Genomic DNA, 26,134 nt, shown 5'->3' with positions numbered 1-26,134 from the left:
GTCCCAAATCTTATTTCCTGCTAATATACAGCCTGGGAGGCAGTAGGTGAAGGCTCAAGTATTTGGGTCCCTGCCACCCACATGGGAGACCTGGATTGAGTTCCCAGTTGCTAGGCATTTGGAGAGTGAACAAGAGGATGGGAAGTCTCTCTCTCAGTCTCTGTTTCTCTGCCTTTCAAGTAATTATAAATATATTTGCATTTTTTTACATGAAGTCCTCAAAATCAGGTGTGTGTTTTCTCCTTCGACAGCCTCATTTCCAGTGTTCCACAACACACATGGCTGCTGCTGCCTGTCAGGACAGCGTGGCTGTGAGGAGTTGGGGTAGAGACCCTGGGTCTCCCCCTGCACCACCCCCTCAACACCCCATCTTTCATCTCTGGGAGTAGAGGTTGCGTTGTGTCAACAACACCATCAGAAACCTGTTTTTCTCAGACTGTAGTTATTCCTTAAACACTGAGGTTTCTTCTTTTGTTGCCCTCCTATTTTATAAATGCCAGGCTGCTCTTTCTGCTAAGTAAACCGTGGGCATTCATTTGTGTGGGCTCCTTTGGGAATACTTATTTATTTTTATTTTTAAAAATATTTATTTTATTTATTTGAAAGGCAAAGTTATACAGAGGCAGAGAGAGAGAGAGAGAGAGAGAGAAAGTCTTCTATCTGCTGGTTCACTCCCCAAATGGCTGCAACAGCTGGAGCTGTGCTGATCTGAAGCCAGGAGCCAGAAGCTTCCTCCAGGTCTCTCATGTGGGTGTTGGGGACCAAGGACTTGAGCCATCGTCTACTGCTTTCCCAGGCCATAGCAGAGAGCTGGATCGGAAGTGGAGCTGCAGGGACTCGAAATGGCACCCATATGGGATGCTGGCACTACGGGCAGCGGCTTTACCCGCTATGCCACAGCGGGTAAACTGCCTCTTGCTGGGGACCTACAAGTGACTGATGAGAGAATCCTAGAGAGACCCACAAGGACACAGAGCCTTGCTGGCTCGGAGCTCTGGCTTCCAGGGCTTTCTGTGACTTCTGGGTGAGTCATAGAGGCAGTGTTCTAGGGGCTCAGAGAGTGGGCCCAGAAATAGATACAGATGGACAGAAAGGGGAGCAAAATAAATAGGAATTGAGGAGAAAAAAAAAAATCCACACAGAAACCTCCTGTAAGGCAAAGCCTAGAGAAGCCCGTGCCAGGATTGTGGCTCAGTGTGACATAAATAACTAAGAGTGCAAACCACTGGCAAGAAACAAAAAAGCAGATTAATAATCAACATAGAAGAAAACCAGCAGCAGCCTGGGGAGCTTTTCTGGGCCACTCAGCATGAGTGCCTGGGGTGGTCTAGGATTATCATCAGCAGCAATAAAGGAAGTAATGACACCCATTGATGGGTTTGACAAAGCTTTGACGTCTTCATAGCAATTGAAAATAGTATCATAGGGATTTTAATATATAAAAACAAACAATGACAAAATATAATCCTATCGAGGGAGAAAATCCTTTTTAACCAAGCTTCATTGCAGAGCAGGCACTTGGAAAACGACAAGGGTGTAAACAGTCATTCCAAGGGGCCCTGGGGCTCTGGGATGAACGCACTCTGTCGGAAAACAGCAATTGAGAGCTGCGGCAACTTGCTCACAAGCTCTAGCACAAGAGAACAAGCTGGGACCGGCTGCTTGTCCTCAGCAGGGACCACGGAAGGCTGTGTCCCCAAGCCCTCCTGCAAAGCCACTGCCCTCGCCTGTGCTGTGTGGAGGTTTTCTCATATCTCTTTTTTAAAACCTTTTTTTTTTTAAATTAATTTATTTATTTGGAAGACAGAGTTACAGAGAGGTAGAGAGAGAGACAGAGAGAGAGAGAGAGAAGCCTTCCATCTGCTGGTTGACTCCCCAAATGGGTGCAATGGCTGGGGCTGGGCCTATCCGAAGGCAGGAGCCAGAAGCCAGGAGCTTCTTCTGGGTCTCCCACATGGGTGCAGGGGCCCAAAGACTTGGGCCATCTTCTACTGGTTTCCCAGACCACAGCAGAGAGCTGGATAGGAAGTGGAGCAGCCGGATCTTGAACCACCACCCATATGGGATGCCGGCACTGCAGATGGCGGCTTTACCCGGCTACGCCACAGCACTGACTGGGTTTTCTCACAGCAGAGCTCCCCTGAGTGCACATTCAGGGGAAACAACAGGTCCTTGTTCAGCGAGTCACAATGGAGGATTGTAGGGACGAATGGGGCACCTTGGTCTGCTGGGGATTCCCTTTGAAATCCTGCTAGGGTTTGAGCCCTGGGAGGAGGGGGTAACCTACACTTATCTCTCCAGAGAGTCTGAGTGGCAGTTGGAGCCACTATCTCTCCCCTCACTATCTCCGAAGCCCTGCCCTGGATTCCCTGTGACTCAGCCTGAGTCGGTGAGATTAAGAAAACAGACCGTGTAATTACCCTTTCATTCGAATGCCTTGCTGCCCATTCCAGATGCATGAGCAGCAGATACACAGTTTATAGAGAGCAGGGTCCTCTGCTGCACACAAGTGCGTGTCGATTCTCTGCATCTTCACCTGGAGACCACCGACTCAGACTCGGAGCTCCAGATACCGATTTCTTGCTCAGACGACTTCAGTTCACAGCGCCTTTCATGGGGCCACTTTCTCAGAGGTACTGTGCTGGGCATTGGGGACACAGAGAGGACCACCAGCTTTTCATCCTTCTAGAAGGTTCTGGAAGTTATTATAGTGCTAAGTGTGAAAATTACACAAGATACAATTGGTTCGGGGGGCTATCACGTTACAGATCTGCCACGTTACAGATATCACCACCTAGCTATGTACCATTCTTTTCGGTGACTCACTAGGTTAGGAAAATATAGAATTGTAATTATATAACAGAGTGAAGTCTTTAGCTAGACATTGAAGAGCACTTTGGGATCTTTTTAAAAAGTTATTTATTTATTTATTTGAAAGGCAGAGTGGCAGAGAGAGTGGGGGCTGATCTTCCATCCACTGGTTCTCTCCCCCAAATGGCAGCAACAACCCAGGCTGGGACAGACTGAAACCAGGAACCAGGAAGTCTATCTGGATCCCAATATAGGTGGCATGAACCAACTATTGGGCCATCCTCTGCTGCCTTCTCAAACGTGTTAGCAGGGAGCTGGATTGAACCAGAGCAGCAGGGACATAACCAGCACTCCTAAATAGGATGCCAGTTTCATAACCCTCTGAGCCACAACACCAGCCCTGATTCTTGTTTTTAAGAAATTTTCCAGGGCTGACCATTGTGGCATGGCAGATTAAGCCACTGTCTGTGATACTGGTAGCCTATTTTGAAACACAAGCTTAAGTTTGACTCTCTGTTTCTGACCCAGCTCCCTGCTAATGCACCTAGGAAGGCAGCAGAAGATGGCCCAGAGGTGCTGTAGCGCAGCAGGTTTAGCCACTCTCTGCAGCGTTGGCATCCCATATGGGTGCCAGTTCGAATCCTGGTTACTCCACTTCTGATCCAGCTCCCTGCTGATACACCTGGGAAAGCAGTGGAAGATGGCACAAGTTCTTGGGCCCGTGCACCCACGTTGGAGACCCAGAAGAAGCTCCTGGATTTGACCTGGCACAGCCCCAGTCATTGTATCCATTTGGGGAATGAACCAGCAAATGGTATCTTTCTCTTGCTCTCCCTCTCTCTCTCTCTGTAACTCTTGTATTTCAACTGAATAAAATAAATCTTTTAAAAAAAGGATAGAAGATGGCTCAAGTACTTGAACCCCTTCAACCATATGGGTGACCCAGATGGAGTGCCTGGCTCCTGGTGTCAGCCCAGCCCTGGCCATTGTGGCCATTTGGGGAATGAACCAGCAAATGAGATTGATCTCTGTGTCTCTCTTTCTGTCTCCCTTTCCTTTCACTGTGTCACTCTGCCTTTCAAATAAACAAACTAAATCTTTTTTTTTTCTTAAAGAAATTTACAAGGGGTAGAGGATGTTAATTCAGCTTGGTAGTTAAGATGCCTGCATCCCACATTGAGGCCGGCTCCGCGGCTCACTAGGCTAATCCTCCACCTACCGGCGCTGGCACACCGGGTTCTAGTCCCGGTCGGGGCGCTGGATTCTGTCCCGGTTGCCCCTCTTCCAGGCCAGCTCTCTGTTGTGGCCAGGGAGTGCAGTGGAGGATGGCCCAAGTGCTTGGGCCCTGCACCCCATGGGAGACCAGGAGAAGTACCTGGCTCCTGCCATCGGATCAGTGCGGTGCGCCGGCCGTGGCGGCCATTGGAGGGTGAACCAACAGCAAAGGAAGACCTTTTTCTCTGTCTCTCTCTCTCTCACTGTCCACTCTGCCTGCATCCCACATTGGAATTGCCTGGGTTAGAGACCCAGCTCTGGATCCTGATTCCAGTTTTCTGCTAATGTAAACCCTGGGAGCCAGAAGATGATGGCCCAAGTGATTGTGTTCTTGCCACCATGTAGATTGAGTGCTGGCTCCCGTATTTGGCCTGGCACAGACCCAGCTATTGCAGGCATTTAGAAAGTGAACCAGTGGGTGGGAGCTTTCTGTCTGTCTGTCTGTCTCTCTCAGTATCTCTTTGGCCCCTCAAAAATAAATAAATAAATATGTAAATAAAAGAAACGTGCAAGATACTTAATTTAAGATCCTAGAGACTGGAGCTTGAAATCTAAAAAGCAATTTAAAGATAACCCAAAGGGTACCATCCAAATTAGGAGCAAAACCAAAGTAGGGGAAGGCAAGGGAATTGATAGTTTTTTAAAAATTTTAAAGATGTATTTACTGGGGCCGGTGTTGTGGTGTAGCGGGTAGGGCTGCTGCCTGCAGTGTCTGTATCCCATATGGGCATTGGTTCAAATCCCAGCTGCTCCACTTCGGATCCAGCTCTCTGCTGTGAACTGGGAAAGCAGTAGAAGATGGCCCAAGTCCTTGGGCCCCTGCACCCACATGGATGATCTGGAAGAAGTTCCTGGCTCCTGGTTTTGGATCGGTACAGCTCCAGCCATTGTGGTCAATTGGGAAGTGAACCAGCAGATGGAAGACCTCTCTCTCTCTCTGTCTCTCCTTCTCTCTCTGTGTAACTCTGATTTTTTTAAAAGATGTATTTATTTATTTGAGAGGCAGAATTACAGAGACACAGAGAGAAACAGAGAGATCTTCCATCTGCTGGTTTACTCCCCAAGTGGCCGAAACAGCTGGGGTTAGGCCAGGCCAAAGCCAGAAACCTGGAACTCCATTGGGTTCTCCCAAGTAGGTAGCAGGGGCCCAAGAACTTGAGCCATCCTCTGCTGCTTTCCCAGGCTCATTAGCAGGGATCTGGATCGAAAGTGGAGCAGCCAAGACTCGAATTGGCACTCACATGGGATACCAGTGCTGCAGGCTGTGGCTTAGCCCTCTGTGCCACAATGCCAGCCCCTAAACAGCTCTGGAAGCCCAGAAGTTACCTCATCCAGGTTACCTTGTTGCCAGGCTTCTTGGTGCTCTCAGTACAACTGGGTGGCTGTCACATTCCCTCACCATTGGGCATGGGAGGGTGGGACCAGGTCTTTTCAGTGCCTGGGCTGGGGTGGGGACCTCTGTGGCTTCTTTTCTGTGCCTGAGGCAGACATATCATTTTAATTTATTTTCCCAAATATTGAACTGTTGGAGAAAAAAATCTCCCTTCCTGTAGCAGACCCGTTCTTCCTCACTCCTTGTGTTCAGCAGCTATCTCCCAGCCTGGCCACAGAGTCCCCGAAGAGAGGCTGAGCCCACCCAGGACTGCCGGGACCCTGTGTGCTTCTCTGTGAAGTTGGGTAAGAAGCCCTTCTCTGCCAGGGGGCCCTTATCAGCTCCACAGAGGCCAGGACAGCTGTTCACCAGCTGGTCACTTAGCAGGAAGCCCCGGGAATAGAGAAGTGAGAACCTAACTGTGTGCACAGCCGCCCTGACCATGGCCGGAAAACCGCAAGTGGAAAGAGAAAAACTGCTCTGAGAAACTCTTTGAGAACTTGCAGTAAGTGACAGGATCAGTACTAGTGTTGCATTTCCTTACCTGAATTAAAACACACACACACACACACACACACACACACTCAGACATGTACACTCACACACAGACACACACATACACCCACATAGACACACACAGACACACAGTCACAGACACACACACTCACACACAGACACACATGTATGTACTTCTTTTCTGTTTAACTCCAGAGACCTCTCTCCTTTGCTGGCCCATGGTTCTGAGTCTTACCAAGGGCTTAGTAGATTGAGGCAGATAAACAGTGTAAGGCCTCTTCAGCTTGGCTTTTCAACAAGGCCCGGGGAGCTCGGGGAGTGCCACTTAGCAGGGAAGGCCTTGGATCTCACAGTGGAGCCAGCCAGGTCCTGGTTCTGGGGCCCCTCTGGGGCTGTGTGGCCGGCCAGTGATACAGCTCTGAGCTCAATTTTCTTCTCTGTACAACGTGCCGCCCAGCGTAGGAGGTCTCCTCCAGGCTGCCGTGAAGAATGAATGAGATTGGGTGCACGCAAATCACTTTGTCAGTCCTTACAGCACCATTTGAATTTTTCACTAATTATTAACTAAAAGAACACTCACATAAATCTGTCCGTGTCTGCCCCATAGTAACTTTCCCCTCTCATCTCACTTCTTCTTTTTCATAGAATCAAGTCACATATTTTGTCATTCAATTAAATCTGTAAACATCTGGTGAGTTCTATGTAAGGCACTGAGATAAATAAATGAAGGTTGAGATGCCTTCAGGAATCTTTCCATGTAATTGGGGGGAAAAAGCCCATGGACACCTTGGAAATTTTTAAATGATACCACAATGAAATTATAAGAGAACAATGGAAAATGTCTCAGATCGAAACCTGCAAATCTTTCATTGATTCTTATCATGGTAGACCACTGGCAAATCGGTGCTTTTTTCAATAACGTGCTACCTTCCAGTGAAATAAGTCCAATTCTTGGTTTGTTTTTATTTCTATGGAATATTGTATTGAATATTAAAATCAAGTAAAAAAACTCAATCACTTGAGTTAAACTACTTCTCTTACGAAAAGCCACACATGTATTGTAATTTAATTGTTTTTATCTTTCCTTTCTCCCCCTTCTTTATTCCTTTGGAAAGGGGAGAGTCTGCAGGCTGTGGGGACTTTAGACCAGGCGGGTCATGGTTACAATGGGTGTAGACAACAAATGCCAAGCCAGGAGGCAGGAGTGATCTAGGGCCACCTTATGTGGAATCTCTCTGTAGAGGATGTGGCTCTTAAACTGGGGACTAATAGGCCAGGTTATCAATGGATCCACTTCTGCCAGATCACAGTAACGATTGCACAGGAGTTCTCTGCTGAGTGTTACTTAATTTTATGAGCGTTCTGTCCTGTTTTTCACCACACAGATGTACCACCACAGTCTATTTTAAAATTCACTGATTTTGGATACTTAGTTCAACGCTTTACTCAATACACAAACTTGCAAGTTTTATGTTTATTTTGCACTGAAATTATCTTTTTAAAGATTTATTTATCAATTTGAAAGTTAGGGGCCAGTGCTGTGGCATAGCTGGTAAAGCTGCCACCTGTAGCGCCGGCATCCCATGTAGGCGTTTGTTCGAGTCCTGGCTGCTCCTTTTCTGATCCAGCTCTCTGCTATGGCCTGGGAAAGCAGTAGATGGTGGCCCAAGTCCTTGGGCCCCTACACCCACGTGGGTGATCTGAAAGAAGCTCCTGGCTCCTAGCTTCAGATCGGTGCAGCTCCGGTCATGTGGCCAACTGGGAAGTGAACAAGCAGATGGAAGACCTCTATCTCTGCTTCTCCTTCTCTCTCTGTGTAAGTCTGACTTTCAAAATAAATAAATTAATCTTTTAAAAAAATTAAAGGCTGGCGCCGCAGCTCACTAGGCTAATCCTCTGCCTTGCGGCGCTGGCACACCAGGTTCTAGTCCCGGTCAGGCTGCCGGATTCTGTCCCGGTTGCCCCTCTTCCAGGCCAGCTCTCTGCTGTGGCCTGGGAGTGCAGTGGAGGATGGCCCAAGTGCTTGGGCCCTGCACCCCATGGGAGACCAGGATAAGTACTTGGCTCCTGCCCTCGGAACAGGGCGGTGCGCTGGCTGCGGCGGCCATTGGAGGGTGAACCAACGGCAAAGGAAGACCTTTCTCTCTATTTCTCTGTCACTGTCCACTCTGCCTGTCAAAAAAAAAAAAAAATTTTAAAAAGGAACCTGTAGTTATGGGAGCCAATGTGTTAGGAAGGTCCTCTGAGGACTGAGCTCTTTGGGCCTATGAAAACCTTAATGTAGTCATACTTGCTAAGCTAATGTGGCCATGGCACAATCTCTCTCATATGCTTTCTCTCTCTCTCTCTCTCACACACACACATGTGCACACATGCACACACACACCCACACACAATTTCAAACTACTGGTTTCTTCTGTACAGGGATGCAAAGCAGAAGGAATGAATGGCAGCACCAAAGGCTAACACCTGTACTTGGGAGCCCAGAGTGGTTCAGGACACATCAAAGGAACTACGAACTCCACAGAAACAAACATTGAGTTGGCAGAGTATTGTAAAGGACAACCTTAGTCATTTTAGGTTGGATTTAATCAAGTCAACATCACAGATTGCATTGCCACCAAAGCAAAACACAGGATTCAGAGAACATTTGAACAACTTTTGCTGAAATCTTTGGATTTAGCTCATCCTTTCCACCTCATTTCTATAGGATCTGTTTCACCTTAATGCCTATCTGAGTTGTTTTCTGTTGTGATAACAAAATCCCCAGGGCTGGGTAATTGATAAAGTATAGAGGTTTATTTTGGTTCTTGATTCTAGAAGCTGGGATATGGAATGCCATGGCAGCTGCATCTGGTGATGGCTTCAGGCTGCTTCCCCTCAGGGAGAAAAGAAAGGGCAAGCAGCCACATTGGAAGAGGAGCATTCATGTGAGATAGTGAGGGGGGTGCCAGGTTCACCTTGCAACCAGCTTTTGTGAGAACTAATCCATTACCTTTAGAATCAACCTGGTCTCTTGAGGAAGACATTGGTTCCTGGGAGCAGTGTCCTCATGACCCATTCAGCTTCCAGTGGTTCCAACCCCTGACACTCCACTTGGGCAATCAAGTCTCAGCATGAATTTTGACAGAGGAAAAAGCACCTCCACATCATACGATGCCTAATCTAGAGTTTTTGTTTCTTTTCTTTGACTGTTCCAGAGACAATCATGGGATAGAACATACACTTCTTGGTTATAGAATTAATACCTTTTTTCTCATGGTTTCTTGTTCTGCTTAAGTCCATCCCTAGTGATTTAGAGATTAAAAGCTGAAATAAAATTTTGACTTACAGCACTTCTGAAAATTCAGAATTTGTTATTTTTTTATTTTTTTATTATTTTATTTTTTTTTTTTTGACAGGCAGAGTGGACAGTGAGAGAGAGAGACAGAGAGAAATGTCTTCCTTTTGCCATTGGTTCACCCTCCAATGGCTGCCGCGGCCGGCGCACTGCGGCCGGTGCACCGCGCTGAAGAATTTGTTATTTTTTAAAAAAGATTTATTGGGGCCAGTGCTGTGGTGTAGTGGGTAAGGTCACTGCCTGCAGTGTCGGCATCCGATATGGGCTCTTGTTCAAGTCCCAGCTGCTCCACTTCTGATCCAGCTCCCTGCTGATGTGTTTGGGAAAGCAGTGGAAGGTGGCTGGTCCTGCACCCATGTGGGAGACCTAGAAGAAGCTCCTGGCTCCTGGCTTCAAATCGGCCCAGCTCTGGCCATTGAGGCCATTTGGGGAGTGAACCAGCAAATGGAAGACTCTCCCTGCCCCCTCTGCTTATGCCTCTCTGTAACCCTGCCTCTGAAAGAAAGAAAGAAAAGAAAGAAAGAAAGAAAGAAGAAAGAAAAGAAAAGAAAAGAAAAGAAAAGAAAAGAAAAGAAAAGAAAAGAAAGGAAGGAAGAATTCTGTAAAAGATTATTTGAAAGGCAGAGTTACAGAGAGAGAGAGAGGCAGGGAGAAGCAGAGAGAGGCAGGGAGAAGCAGAGAGAGAGAGACCTTTCATCTTTTGTTTCACTCCACAAATGGCTGAAATAGCTAGAGCTGGGCCAGTCCAAAGCCAGAAGTCAGGAGCTTCTTCTGGGTCTCCCATGTGGGGCAGGGGCCCAAGCACTTGGGCCATCTTCCACTGCTTTCCCAGGCCATAGCAGAGGGCTGTGTCAGAAGTGGAGCAGCCTGGACTCGAACTGACACCCATATGGGATGCCAGCATTGCAGGTGGCAGCTTTACTCACTATGCCTGAGTGACAGCCCTAATTTTTTTTTCTTAACTTTAAAAACAGATTTGTTTATTTACTTTGAAGGCAAAGTGTGTGTGTGTATGTGTGTGTGTGTGTGTGTGAGAGAGAGAGAGAGAGAGGGAGAGAAAGAGACAGAGAAAGAGGGAGAGAGAGAGATCTTCCATCCACTGGTTCACTCCCAAATGGTCACAATGTTTGGGGCTGGACCAGGCTGGAACCAGGAAGCAGGAAATCTGTCTTGGTCTCCCAACTGGGTGGTAGGAACTCAAGCACTTGAGGCACCACCTGCTGCTTTCCCAGGCACCTTATCAGGGAGCTGGATTGGAAGCAGAGTGACCAAGACTTCAACCAGCATCCAGTATGAGATGATGGCATCTAAGCATCAGTTTAACCTGCTGTGCCACAAGGCTTGCCCCTTTTCTTAACTTTTTATACATATAGAAATCACTCCTAACTTGCCAGGCTAGTCACAAAAGGTGCTGGGCTAAATCTCGGCCCACAGGCAATGGTTTGCTCACTCCTAATCTACAACTGAGAACTTTCAAGTATTCACCACTACCTTGTGGTTAGTGGCAAGAAACTCAAGGACAGTTGCTTGGTGTGAGGTAAGACAAGGCATATCTACGGGGAAGGGTGAAGTTTCTCATGTGAAGTATTTCTGGAGACAGGCTATGGCCAAGGTAAATCTGAAGCTGGTGGGTCCCCTAGCTGCACTGGCTGCTTGTTACATGATGGATTTCGACAAGAGCCACGACATGTTTTGAATGAAAAAAACACCTGCTTACGATGCTAACCAGACTCAGAGGCAGAAAGCATAGCAAATGAAATCTCTCCATCCAAGCAGTCTTTTCCGGTAGTGAAACTAAAAAAGTAGCCTCACATACTGATGTATCCATTTTCACATTTCTGCTGGAGGGTCTGGCACAGTGACCACACCTGGGAACTGTGCCACCCTGATGCTGAGAAGTGGAAACCTGCAGGCCTCCCCGCAGGGGAGGGACCTCGCTGAGTCATCTAGGGAGAGGACCCACAGCTGCTTTTAATGTTGCCTCCTCACTGAGTCCCATTTCTGAAAGCATTTGTTTAGGAAGTAACAGAAAAAATAAGCTACGCCTTTTTAGCACGTCACAGCACCGGCACCATGGTCGTCAACCTCCTCTTCATAGTTCTCATGTTTTAAGACACGACATCCGGGACTGTACAAGCGCTTCAAGCCCCACAGCACACTGTTCGATTCATTCACCTCCATTCATGCTATGGCAAAGGAGGTTCAGGAAGATGCTAACCTATACACACAGGTGTGAATGACCCCAGAGTCACTTATTTATTTATTTATTTATTTGAAAGGCAGAGTTGCAGAGAGGGAGGGGCACACACACACGCACACAGATTGAGATATTTTTCCATCCACTGATTCACTCCCCAAACGGCCACAATGACCAGGGCTGGGCCAAACTAGGCTGAGGCCAAGAGCATGGAACTCTATCAGGGTCTCTCACACCGATAGCAGGGTCCCAAGCACTTGAGACACCTTCTTCTGCCTTCTCAGGCACATTAGCAAGGAGCTAGCTTAGAAGTGGAGCAGCTGGGACTCGAATCGGTGCTCCTGTGGGATGCTGGAGTCCTAGGTGGTGGCCTAACCTGCTACACCATAACACCGACCTCACCCTAGAATCTTTAACCACTGTTACACTGTCTCTCTTTTTTTTTTTTTTGGCCTCCTGATAATTTTGTAAAGCAGGAATTACTTCCATTTTAATGAGAAAATTGTCATTGAACGATTTGCCTATAATCTTGGAGTAGGTGACCACACTGTATCAAATTACTATCCCCAAGCCCAACAACAACACTTCCTAATGTTTAAAACACGTGATCAGGAAGATGAGGGTTTTAGGATTAAGAATGAGAAGACTCAAATACATGGGCCTCTAACTTTACTTATTTGCAAAAAAAAGAAGAAAAACCACAAAATTTTTAAGAATGTCATTTTCATGAAGGGAAAACTCCTTGGCAATCTGATAACCTCCTGCGATTCCTCATTTCCCATTAGGAACAATAATGGCTGATACTTGGTGTGTACTCACTAGATGCCTTATAGAGCACCTGACAAAAATTAACCCAGGTAATCCTCATGGTCACCCCATGAAAGGTGTCCATTCTATCTCCCGTTTCAGGAGGGAAGCCAAGGCACAGAGAGGGAGGTGCATCTCGAGACTCACCTCTGCATCCCCACTGGTCTAGGGCATGGAAAGCTATCAGTTTGTCAGTCTCATTGGGGCAGAAGAGTGTAATGATTCTGGAGACAGAGTTACATGGGTTTGAGGCTTGGTTTCCTCTCTTATTAGTTCTTTGAACACAGACAGATTGTTTAGTCTTCCAGTCCTTTAGTTTTTTGAACTGCAAAAACAACCAAATGCTATTGATCACATAGAACTCCATGAGTTAAATCAGGAAGTAAACACAGTATCTAGCACAGTTCCTGCCTATTGTGAGCACTTACACACAGAGCTGGCTTCCACTGCATTCCCAGGAGCACTAGCAGAGAGCTGAATCAGGAGTGGAGCAGGGGCTGGTGCTGTGGCATAGCAGGTAAAGCCACTGCAAATATGGGTGCTGGTTCAAGTCCTGGCTGCTCCACTTCTGATCCAGCTCTCTGCTATGTAGAAGATGGCCCAAGTCCGTGGACCCCTGTACCTGTGTAGGAGACCTAGAAGAAGCTCCTGGCTCCTGGCTCCTGGCTCCTGGCTCCTGGCTCCTGGCTCCTGGCTTCGAATTGGCCTAGCTGCGGCCATTGCGGCCATTTGGGGAGTGAACCACTGGATGGAAGACCTCTCTCTCTGCTGCCTCTGCCTCTCTGTAACTCTGCCTTTCAAATAAATAAATCTAAAAGAAGGAGGAGGAGGAGGAGGAGGAGGAGGAGGAGGAGGAGGAGGAGGAGAAGGAGAAGAAGAAGAAGAAGAAGAAGAAGAAGAAGAAGAAGAAGAAGAAGAAGAAATAGAGCAGCCATGATTCAAAATGACACTTTTTTCTTTTTAATAATGAATTCCTTTTTTTTTAAAAGATTTATTTATTTTTTTGAAAGGCAGACTTACAGAGAGGCAGAGGCCAAGACAGAGAAGTCTTCCATTTGCTGGTTCACTCCCCAAATGGCTGCAATGGCTGGAGATGGGCTGATCTGAAGCCAGGAGCCTGGATCCTCTTCCTAGTTCCCCATGTGGATGCAGGGGCCCAAGGACTTGGGCCATCTTCCACTGCTTTCCCAGGCTATAGCAGAGAGCTGCATCAGAAGTGGAGCAGCCAGAACTTGAACTGGAGCCCATATGGGATGCCGATACTGCAGGCAATGGCTTTACCCGATGCCCCACAGCACCGGCCCCCGAAGTGGCATTCTTATGGGATGTCAGCATTGCAGGTGACAGCTTAACGCACTGAGCCACAACACTGGTCCCTGAATACTATGTGCTGATAGACACTAGATATACTGCTTTACATTAAAAACAAATTTTTGAGAGGCAGAGAAGCAGAATAAGAGAGAAGTGAGAGAGACAGAGACAGACTGAGAGTTCCTACCCACTGATTCACTTCTCAAATGCCCGCAGCAGCTGGGGCTGTGCCAGGCCAAAACTGAAAGCTAAGAATACCATCCAGATTCCCCACATGACTGGCAGGGACCCAACCACTTGAACAATCCCTGTTGCTTCCCATTGTGCAATGGGAAAGCAGTGGAAGATGGCCCAAGTCCTTGGGCCCCTGCACCCACATGGGAGACCCAGAAGAAGCTCCTGGATCCTGGCATAGCTCTGGCCATTGTGGCTAATTGGGGAGTGAATCAGCGGATGGAAGACCTTTCTCTCTCTCTGCTTCTCCTTCTCTCTGTTTAACTCTTTCAAATAAATAAATAAAATCTTTTTAAAAATATACACAAACACACACATACACATACACACACACAATAAGGTTTCACCTCATTCCAGTTAGAATGGCTATCATCTAAAAATCAAAAAATAATAAATGCTGGCAAACGAAAAGGTACCATAATACACTGTTTATGGGAATATAAACTAGTGCAACCATTATGAAAGACAATGTGCAGATTCCTCAGAAATCTGAAAACAGATATACCGTATGACCCAGCCATCTTACTCCTGGGAATTTACCCAAACAAAATGAAACCATGATACGAAAGAGTTATCTGTACCTCTATGTTCATTGCAGCTCAATTCATAATACCTAAGATATGAAATCAACCCAGACGTCCTTCAACTGATAATTGGATAAAGCAAATGTAGTATATGTACACTAGTATATGTACTCAGCCATAAAAAAAATGAAATACTGTCTTTTGTAACAAAATGCATACAACTGGAAACCATTATCTTAGTGAACTTAGTCTCAAAAAGACAAATATCGTGCTTTCTCTGATATGTTGCAGTTAATATAGAATCAAAAAATGTATAGGAATGAAAAAGACATATGATTGTTGTTTTTAGACTTTGTTTATACTCCTGTGGAACTGTGGCCTTCCTACTTTTTACTTGATGAATATTATGGTTAGTAGTGAATTTAGCGTACGACTGTAGAGGGAAATGAAATTATGTCTTTGCAAAAATTAAAGAAAAAAGGAATGAAGGAGGGTTAAGGGAGGGAAGGAAGAGGAAGAGAAGTATGGTTATCTTCTTAGAAATGTACCTGTGAAACACATGAAATCTGTTCTGTTTATATTACTAAAAAATTTTAAAAAGCTAGAGCCACGCATTATTTTGGGTCTGTCATTATTGAAACATTTTGTTTGACAGAGACAGATAGAGACCTCTCTCCCAACAAGTCAATCCCCAAATGCCTATAGTAGCATAGGCTGGATCAAGCAAAGACTAGGAGCCCAGAACTCAGTCCAAGTTTCCCATGTGGACAATGAGGGCCCCAACTACTTGAGTTGTCACCTGCTGCCATCCAGGGTGCACAGCAACAGTAATCTGGAATCAGGAGTGGAGGTGGGATTCAAACCCAGGCACATCAATATGGAATGTAGACATCCCAGGTGGTATCATAACTGCTACGCCAAGTACTCACCCCCAACACGGGTCTTTTTTTTTTTTTTTTTTTTTTTTTTTTTAATTTTTTGACAGACAGAGTGACAGTGAGAGAGAGAGACAGAGAAAAAGGTCTTCCTTTGCCGTTGGTTCAACCTCCAATGGCCGCCGCGGCCTGTGCGCTGCGGCCGGCACACCGCGCTGATCTGACGGCAGGAGCCAGGTGCTTATCCTGGTCTCCCAGGGGTGCAGGGCCCAAGCACTTGGGCCATCCTCCACTGCACTCGCTGGCCACAGCAGAGAGCTGGCCTGGAAGAGGGGCAACCGGGACAGAATCCAGTGCCCCGACCGGGACTTGAACCCGGTGTGTCGGCACCGCAAGGCGGAGGATTAGCCTAGTGAGCCGTGGCGCCGGCCCCAACATGGGTCTTTTAAACCCAAATTCAACACTCAGTGCCTGAATCAAAGTTACATCAAAGGCAGAGAGTAAGGGTTTCATATCAACATTTGAATTAAAACACCCCAAATCAATGGATGATAAGGGAAATTTTAACTTGAGATGTTTCCATTTTTTAAAGTTTTATTTATTTCTCTTCTCTCTCTCTCTCTCTCTTCATTTCTTTGAAAGGTAGAGTCAAAGAGAAAGAGAGTGGGAGAGAGAATCAAGAAAAAGAGATCTTCCAATCGTTAGTTTACTTCCCCAAATGACCACAATAGCTGGTGCTGGGCCAGCCTGAAGCTGGGAGTCTAGAATTCCATCTGGGTCTCCCATGGGGGTGGCAGAGACCCAAGCACTTGGGCCATCTTCCACTGCTGAATAGGAAGTAGAGCTCTGACCTTCAAATAAATAAATCAAATCTTAAAAAATACACACAAACACATACATACACATACACACACACAATGAGGTTTCACCTCATTCCAGTTAGAATGGCTATCATCTAAAAATCAAAAAACAACAACAAAAAAACCTGCATATGGTACAGCTGGCACTTAAACACGTGTTCTAATATGGGATGCTGATGTTGCAAGCTATGGCTTAACCTCCTGCTCCACAATGCCAGCCCTGGCTCTATTTTTTGAAAACAAATGGGCTCTGAGAGGCAGGTCCTGGGGCTCCACGCTTACAGAGTACCACTTACCACCAACATGGGAACATAATGTGGTTCTCTATTGTGATCTTGGCCTGGGTCATGAAATGGTAGGGCTTGGGTTCATTGAGACTCTTTCCATCTCTTCTCATGTGTAAAGCATGAATGATCACTGTAGCCTGGGAGCCTTCCTGGGCCCGTGTGAGACAGTGTTGTGATGGTACCCAAATATACCATGAAAGCATCATACAGAGTGTGCTCTCCAAGGATGTAGATGGCTTTCCAACCTTAGTTTTTTTTTTTTTTTTCCAAAGGCCCACATAGCTCCTATTGCAGACTTTTTTCAATGATTCAATGATATGTGGCTCATGTCTTCAACTTTCCTCTAGAGAGGGCAAGCAAGTGAGTTAGAAGCAAGTTTTGAAACTTCTCATGTGGCAGGCTTCCCCAAATTCAAAAACTAAAACTTTGCTAAAAAAAAAAAAGAAACCAGTGTGTTGTCTGTAAATTTTATATTCACTCAAAAATTAAGTAAATAGTGAAATTTGATTTTCAAAATTCTCTTTGCACATATGGACCATGGAAAGTCTGATATAACAAAACCAGAAAGTGAACTGAAAGTCGTCCCTTTAGTATTGATCATATGATGATGTGAAAATCTCACTAATTTTTAAATCAGTTTCCATAGATATAATTGGAAAAGTAGGGGCACAGCGGGATGAGCCACTGCCTGCAATGTTGGCATCCCACATAAGCACTGGTTCAAGTCTTGGCTGATTTGTTTTTGATCCAACTCTCTGATAGTGCTCTTGGGAAGCAGTGGAAGATGACCCAAATACTTGAGACCCAAATGGAGTTCCAGGCTCCTGACTTTGTGGTCTTTTAGGGAATGAACCAGCAGATCAAGGAAGATCTCTCTGCCTCTCTGTCTTTCCCTCTCTCTCTGTAACTGTGCCTTTCAAATAAATATATCTTTTAAAAGAATAGGGAAAGTAAAGGTACCTTTATATGTCCTATTGGATATGCACTTTTAGATATAGTGAACGTGTTCACATAAAGATGGCCTGGTCATAGGGTATTTAAGGCATGTGTAGTTTTCGTAGTGCTGGGTGGGGGTTTCATAGGCAGAAAGGAGAACTGCCTGGAAGCGTGAGAATGAGTAGAGAGAGGAAGTGTCTCTAAGAGCTCCTGGTGCAAGGCAGACTCAGAAATTGTGTGCAAGGGTTGAACTCACAGAGCTCTGGAAGAAGGGGCTGGTGTGTGACAAGAAAGGGCTCCTGAAGCCAAGGCCTGAAGGCCGGGCAGGTTTTAGTGCAGTGTAGTATAGCATATAGGGAGGCAGCCATTCGAGCTAGCTGGGAGAACCAAGGGCAGTAGGATCAGGGCTGACTAGGAGCCAGGAGGAGGGGAGGGTGTGTGGAGAGAATGGCAGATAAGTGGGAAGCAGATAGTGCTGGTCTTTTAGACCACAGGAGAGAACTTGAGCTCTATTATGAGGGTGCATTGAGGAGGACTCGGGACTTATAGTTAGGATTTTTATCTGGGCGAAGAGATGGATGGAGCAACCCATAAAGAGCTCTGATGGACTTGCTCTGGCTGCTGAATTGGAAGACTGATGGGGAAAGTCTCAGAATAACAGTTAGGAGGCCATGGTAGAAACTGATACTAGAGAAAAGGGTTGCATAAGCTATTACCAGTGTGAGTGGAGTGAAGAAAAGATGATTCACCATGGCACCGGCCCCAAGGGTATTGACTATTGATCAGCCTTCAAGATGAACCTCCCAATGATCCTGTCCAGCAATATTTGCAACTTTGCGTAAATCCCTTCCCCTTTACAGTGGTCTTGACTTAACTGAATCTCTTCTAACAAATAGACTTCACTTTACAAAAAGCCCATAGCTTCTATTCAGACAACCTCTTTCACCCCAAGAAGAGCCCCAGTCACATGGAGAGGCCCTTGTGGCAAGCAGCAGGCCTCACAGGTGTGAGTAAGCCTGGAATTGGATACCTCCTCAGTTGGGGCTTCAGATGAGACTGCAGTCCTGCCAACAACTTAACTGCAGTCTCCTGAGAGACCTTGAATCAAGTGCAGCCAATTAAGCTCCTCATAGATTCCTGATCCTAAGAAACTGAGACATTGCATGTATGGTGGTGTAACCAGCGAAGCTTGGCATAACTTAGTAACAAAGCAATGAATAACCAGTATAGTAACTAGGCTGTGGAAGCTATTATGTCCACCTGGGTGACCAAGCCAAAATGAGGGTTTTGACTTCTCATCATTCACATCCAGCTTGTCAAGAATTTTGTTTCTAAATAATTGATGAGGGGCCTGTGCAGTGGCTCACTTAGTTAATCTTCCACCTGCGGCGCCGGCATCCCATATGGGTGCCGGGTTCTAGTCCCGGTTGCTCCTCTTCCAGTCCAGCTCTTTGCTGTGGCTCTGAAGGGCAGTGGAGGATGGCCCAAGTGCTTGGGCTCCTGCACACACATGGGAGACTGGGAAGAAGCACCTGGCTCCTGGTTTCGGATCGGCGCAGCACTGGCCGTAACGGCCATTTGGGGAGTGAACCAACAGAAGGAAGACCTTTCTCTCTGTCTCACTCTCTCTCACTGTCTATAACACTACCTGTCAAATAAATAAAAAAATAAATAAAAAATAGTCAACACCCTGGGCCGGCACTGTGATGCTGCAGGTTAAAGCCCTGGCATGTAGCACTGGCATCCCTCATGGGCTGGTTCGAGTACCAGCTGCTCCACTTCCAATCCAGCTCCATGCTAATGTGCCTGGGAAAGCAGTGAAGATGACCCAAGTGCTTAGGCCCTTGCACCTGCGTGGAACACCTAGAAGAAGCTCCTGGCTCCTGCTTTGGCCTGGCACAGCCCCATGTCATTGCAGCCATTTGGGGAGTAAACCAGTGGATGGAAGACCTCTCTCTCTCTCTCTCTCTGTCCCCACCTCTCTCTGTAACTCTGCTTTTCAAATAAATAAAAATAAATCATTTAAAAAATAGTTAATACATATGCTTTACATTAAAGCTATCACTCACTTACCTCAGGTCATTCACATACTTTGCAAAATGATGCAGAATTCCAAAAAGAAATAATTAGGAAAGTAAAATCACTTCTTAATGTCTCATAAATGGTGTTATAAAGAAGCACTGATTAATATCAGACACCTACTCCAATACTCCAATACTCTTTGTGGTATTTTATTCAATTTTTTCTATGGTATGCTTCTTTTCATGTTACAGTAGCCCCTCCTTATTTGTGGTTTCACTTTCTGTGGTTTTCATTACCCACAGTCATTTAAGATCTGAAAACATCAAATGGGAAATTCCAGAAATTAAAAAAATGTCATATTTTAAATTGCATACTGTTCTGAGCAGTGTGATGTAACCTTGCATGTTCTACTCTGTCCTGTCTGGAACTTGATCATCCTTTTGTCGAGCATGTCCACATTATATGCACAACCTACCTGCTAACCACTTAAGTAGCCATCTTAGTTAGCAGTTCTACTATTATGCTATTGCACTGTTTGTGTTCAACTAACCCTTGTTTTACTTAATAGTGGCCCCAAAGCACAAGGGTAGCGATGCTGCAATTTGGATATGGAAAAGAAAAGCCACAAAGTGCTTCCTTTAAGCAAAAAGATAAAAGTTCTAGATTGAAGAGCAAAAGTAGTAGGCTGAGGTTGCTAAGATCTAAGTTAAATTGTTAATCTCTCAATGTGATTAGCTTATACATGAATCATAGGGATGTATGTCTAGGAAAAAGCTCCCAGCATATATACATTTTGGTACCACCAGTGGTTTTAGGCACCCACTGGGCCTTGGAATGCATCCTTAATAGGTAAAGGGGGAGACCTTGCTGATTTTTCATGATATAACACACAATTTCAAAACAGATAGTGTCCCATTTATTGCATTTGTCTAGTAAAATGCAGCTAGAAGCCATTTCTTTCTAGAGAACTCTGACACCAAATAGAATGACTGTCACTAGCCATCTAATGAAAAATCTTAAAAATTAAAAAATTAAATTCTGGTGACATGAGCCACACTTGCCTGAAGCTCATTTACATTTTCTCCAAGAAATGAATATAATGCTATCCATTCCAAGGAAAAATATCTTTTCTAGCACATGCATCTACTTTTATGAACACAAATACTGTAGCAAACCTGTGCAGTGGGCACAGAAGGGACAAACTGGACAAGTGGGCTGGAGACCCAAAGGGCAGATCTGGAATTACCCTTTTCAACCCACTCCTGGCTCTCCTGGGCCCTTCAGTGTCATTCTCCCCTCCCCCATTTTATTAGAAGTCCAGAGAGAGAGAGCAAGAGAGAGAGAGCGAGCTTCTATCTGTGGGTTCATTTCCCAAATGCCCACAACAGGAAGTTCTGGGCAAGGCCAAAGTCAGGAACTTAGAATTAAATCCAGGTCTCCCATATGGTCATAGGGATCCAAATGCTTAGGTCACTACCTGCTGCTTTCTGGGGTGTACATCAGCCAAGCCAGCACTGCAACCAAGGCCCTCCAGTATTAGATTTGGGCATCCAGAGCATCTTCTTAACCGTTATGCCAGATACCTGTCTCCACAGTCATTAATTTCTGAGAATGAACAAGGACAGAGGAGGAAAGATGGATGTGGTGGCTACATCAAGACTGGGCAGAAAATAATTACAGCCACTCTGGTCAACTAAGAGGTGGTAGCCAGACCTAAGGAAGAGGCCCCAGAGTGGCCTGTTTTGTACTAAAGAATATGCCATTAAGATTATTTTGAACTGTAAACATTTTGAACAAAGCCACTTCTATAGTCTTGGCAGTCACATTGCACAATGGCTGTGGAACACTACAAAGAATAGAGATAATTTATTTAGCCATTCTTCTTCATAGGATATGTGAGTTATTTTTAAGTTTCCTTAGGACAGAGCATGAGCCAAGATTAGTGAAACAAAAGGAATGAATGCAGATTGGACAGAGAGCTGAAGACCAAGAGGCCAAGGCAGGAAATGGACAGTGGGGCAGTCAGTTCAATCAGATACCCTATGAAGAGCCTAGGAGGGACAAGGCAGCAACAGAGGCCAGAGACATGATACAAGAAGCTATATGTTGAAAATGAAAGGTGTTGCCTGGATCCTTGTACTGTGGCTATAGGTTTGGGTTGGAGGTGAGTCTTATAGGGCTCCAAATCATCTCACATTCCATTGCATTGCTTGTGCACAGGCCCTAATGATAGTATGGCCAGTGAATTGTCTGTAACAGGCTAGCATTGACTGTCTCTATTCTTAAATTCCTAACTGATGAGCTATTTTCAATAGTAATAAGAATCTTATAGGCCTTGCAGTGCCTGGCACAATTATTTGTTAAATAAATAAATGATTATTAGATCAAAGAAATAATTTCTTTTTTGTGTATTTTTTAAAAAAGATTTCTTTATTTGAAAGGCAGAGTTACAGAGAGAGGGAGAAGGAGGGATAGAGAGAGAGAAAGAGAGCACTTCCATCTGCTGATTCACTCTCCAAATGGCCACAACAACCAGTGCTGGGCCAGGCTGAAGCCATGGGCCAAGTGCTTCATCCAGGTCTCCCTCGTGGGTGAAGGGCCCCAAGGACTTGGGCCATCTTCCTCTGCTTTCCTAGGTGCATTAGCAGGGAGCTGGATCGGAAGTGGAGCAGCTAGGAATTGAACTGGAGCTCAGATGGGATGCTGGTGTGGCAGATGGTGGCTTAACCTATTGCACCACAATGCCATTTGACCCAAAGAAATCCATTTCTTTTCATACTATTTTAACTTCCTCATTTAAATTAATGTTTAAGTACTTTCCCCTACTTATGTAATAGAAAAATAATTTAAAGAAAATCAATTTGAATGGAGGGAGCATATGTCTTAGAACAGAGGTAAGCGGTTTTCCTGCCCTTTGCTGTGAGTGTAGGTTGAGAAGGGCCCACCTCACTCCCCAGCATGGGGGTTGGTTACTCCTACAGCCTGAGCTCATCATTAGCTCGAGTGCTTTAGGCTCCCAAAGAAGAGTCTGTGAAGCCTGGATACCTCTAAGCAAATTTGTCTAAGGCCCATAGCCAGGTGAGGTCTAGAAAGAAGTTGTTGGAACAACTATAACAAAACAATTATTTTATTATTATTATTATTTTTGGAATTTTAAAAATATGTAGCTGAGAGGCCAGCACCATGGCGCAGTAGGTTAATTCTCTGCCTATGGCGCCGGCATGCCATATGGGCGCCAGTTCCAGTCCCAGCTGCCCCTCTTCCAGTCCAGCTCTCTGCTATGTCCTGGGAAGCAGTGGAGGATGGCCCAAGTGCTTGGGCTCCTGTACCTGCATGGGAGACCAGGAAGAAGCACCTGACTCCTGGCTTCGGATCAGCACAGCTCTGGCCATTGCGGCCATCTGGGGAGTGAACCAATGGAAGGAAGACCTTTCTCTCCATCTCTCCCTCTCACTGTCTGTAACTCTACCTCTCAAATAAATAAATAAAATATTTAAAAAATAAGTAGATGATTTTATTACAAATTCCCCACATGTACATTAGATATTTGTTTGACTTGGTTCCTTTACAAAGCATTAATTTCACCACATCTGGAACACTGGCAGTGTAGTGGTCTTTAAATCTATCAAATCAAAGGCACAATATTAACACATTCAAAATGATAATGCTGTGAGATTACGTGTCTGGATTGGAGTGCTTGAGTTCATGTTCTGGCATTGCTTCTGATTCCAGCTTCCTGCTAATGTGCACCCTGGGAGGCAGCAGATGATGGCTCAAGTACTTGGCTCCCTGTCACCCACATGGCAGACCTGGATTGATTTCTGGGATCCTGACCCAACCTTGCCATTGTGGGCATTTGAAAAGTGAGTCAGCAGATAAATAGTTCTCTCTCTGTCCCCTGGGTTTCAAATAAAAGTGAGCCACGGCGCCGGCCAAATAGCCAAAATTTTATCATAAAATCTAACTCCCAGCTCTCATAATAGAGTGATAACCAACCCCTTAGCATATAAATTCACTATGTTAAATACTAGTTATATAACTTAACTATTTTTAAAGTTGCAGTCTTAATTTAGGGCCTGCTAAACATTAAAAAAAATGAGGCCAGGCCAGCACCGCGGCTCACTAGGCTAATCCTCCGCCTTGCGGCGCCAGCACACCGGGTTCTAGTCCCAGTCGGGGCGCCGGATTCTGTCCCAGTTGCCCCTCTTCCAGGCCAGCTCTCTGCTATGGCCCGGGAGTGCAGTGGAGGATGGCCCAAGTCTTTGGGCCCTGCACCCGCATGGGAGACCAGGGGAAGCACCTGGCTCCTGGCTTCGGATCAGCGCGATGTGCTGGTCACAGCGTGCCGGCCGCGGCGGCCATTGGAGGGTGAACCAACGGCAAAAAAAAAAAAAAAAAAAAAAGGAAGACCTTTCTCTCTGTCTCTCTCTCTCTCACTGTCTACTCTGCCTGTCAAAAAAAAAAAAAAAAAAAAAAAAAAAAAGGGCCAGTGTTGTGACACAGTGGGTTAAGTTGCTGCCTGAAATGCTGGCACTGCATAGGAGTGCTGGTTCCAGTCTCAGTTGCTCCACTTCCGATCCAACTCCCTGTTAATGTGCCTGGGAAAGCAGCAGATGGTCTGAATGTTTGAACCTCTGCACCTTCGTGGGAGACCTGAATGGAGTTCCTGGCTCCTGGCTTTGTCCTAACCCAGACTTGTTATTACAGCCATTTGGTGAGTGAACCAACAGATGGAAGACTCTCTCTCTCTGTAATATTGCCTTTCAATAAATACATTTTTAAAAAGTCATTTACTTATTTATTTGAAAGGCAAAGAGAGAGGGAGAGAAAGCCAGAGAAACAGAGAGCTCCCTAAATGCCCATAGTGGTGAGGATTAGGCCAGGCTAAAGCTAGAAGCCTAGAACTCAATCCAGATCTCTGATGTAGTTGGCAGGGGAGCAGCTTCCCAAGCCATCACCTGCTGCCTCCCAGCGTGTGCACTGCCAGGAAGCTGGATTCCGAAGTGGAGTTTGGAGGAGAACCCAGGCACCTCGATATGGGATCTGGGTATCCCAAGTAACCATTAAGCCAAATTCTCACCCTGGTTTCCCAAATGCTTGCAATACTGCAGAAGACTGATCTCCTCTATGAGGTACAATGCCAACCTGGTAATTTTGCTTTCTGGCTTAAAGTTTTGTGGCTCGCTCTCACCTAACAGTGCAATGTAAGTTCACAATAATTTTAGATTGACTTATAAAGTACCAAACACCTCAACATGCGAAATAGTGTTCCTTTTCTTTTCCAGAAATCTCCAGCTGCACTATTTAAATGGAAGTCCTTCACAGTCAGTCACCTGTGGGTACTGCATACTTACTTGAAATGTGGCTGGTGCAACTTGAAATATGCTCTATATTTAAAATATACTCTGGAGACTGAAGACTTGGTGAGAAAAAGGTAAAGCTTCCCATTAATAACTGTTTATACTGATTACATGTTGAAATGATAATGTTTGGGCTAGAGTTAAATATATTATTAAAATTAATTTCACTTGTTTAGTTTCACTTCTTAAACTTCACTGCCAGAACATTTAAAGTTGTACTTGTGGCTGATGTCATATTCCTACAAGCAGGTGGTGATTAGATCATTCTCATTAATATTTTTTAAAGTATTTCCACTAGGCATCTCATTTAATTGTAGAGTGCTTTCCCCAGTGAAATCTTGACAATTCGCTCACGTTCTTTTGTGGAAAAAGTCTCGAGGAACCGCGAGTGGGTTGGAAAGGATGACGCGCAGCACGTGGGGCTGATGACAAACTTACTCTGCTCTCCTGAGCTTGGTTTTCTAAGCCCCCTTTAAGTCTGCCGCCAGTCAGGCAGCACTGCAGGCCTCATCACTGGTTGTGAGCAGGGAGTCCCATCTCTCTTCTTCTGGTTTGGTCTAATTCTCTTTTCTTGTTTATTTTTTAAACTGATCATACAAATTAAACTTTGGTATTTACAGGGCACTGTGTGATGTTTTGATACATGTATACATTGTGTGATGTTTTGATACATGTATACATTGTGTATTAGTCAAGTTTGGGTAAATGCATCTGTCTCCTTAAACATTTACCATTGTGTAGTAGTGAAAACACTCAATCCCCTCCTCAAGGTCTTTGAATGTCATCTGTGCCATCCTTTCTGTGCAATGGAACACCTAAAGGATAATACAGCTCACAAGAAAGTCACCCTTCCTCTTCATGGTCTCTCTCTCCCTCTAGACACCTGCAAAACAGCTAGCAAAACTAGATACTCGAAAGGCCTGCAAGGTTTCTGGAGAACTCCTTGTGCCAAGTTCCTTCAGCAACCAGACCAGATACAAGCCCAGCCCTATGCATGCCATGCACACAGTCTTCATAAGAACAGGCTGCCACCACCTCTTGGCTTCAATAAAGCAACCTGTCTCTATTGAGCTCGGTTTCCTTTCCATCTCTTTTCTGGGGGTACAAAAGGCCAGAATTTGGGCTGATGCTGTGGCACAGAGGGTTAACGCCCTGGCCTGAAGTGCTGGTGTCCCATATGGGCGCCGGTTCAAGACCCGGCTACTCCACTTCCCATCCAGTTCTCTGCTATGGCCTGGGAAAGCAGTAGAAGATGGCCCAAGTCCTTGGGCCGCTGCACCCACGTGGGAGACCTGGAAGAAGCTCCTGGTTCCTGGCTTCGGATTGGCTCTGTTGCGGCCAATTGGGGAGTGAACCAACAGATGGAAGACCTCTCCCCCCCCCCCGCCTCTCCTCTCTCTGTGTAAC

General features: G+C 45.6%; 1 long non-coding RNA gene across 1 annotated transcript; it reads left to right on the top strand.

The window, feature by feature from the left end:
• Positions 1 to 2,443: 2,443 nt before the first annotated feature.
• Positions 2,444 to 26,134, top strand: LOC103348024 (uncharacterized). Its single transcript, XR_516480.5, has 3 exons — positions 2,444 to 2,633; positions 24,653 to 24,801; positions 25,607 to 26,134. It is a non-coding gene; the product is annotated as an uncharacterized LOC103348024 (long non-coding RNA).

This window comes from Oryctolagus cuniculus, chromosome 6, assembly GCF_051225735.1.
Source record: "Oryctolagus cuniculus isolate XC-2025 breed Fujian yellow rabbit chromosome 6, ASM5122573v1, whole genome shotgun sequence".
In the NCBI taxonomy this organism is placed as follows: Eukaryota; Metazoa; Chordata; class Mammalia; order Lagomorpha; family Leporidae; genus Oryctolagus; species Oryctolagus cuniculus.
The sequence above is the reverse complement of the archived record's forward strand: the minus strand, read 5'-3'. Positions and strand labels throughout refer to the sequence as shown.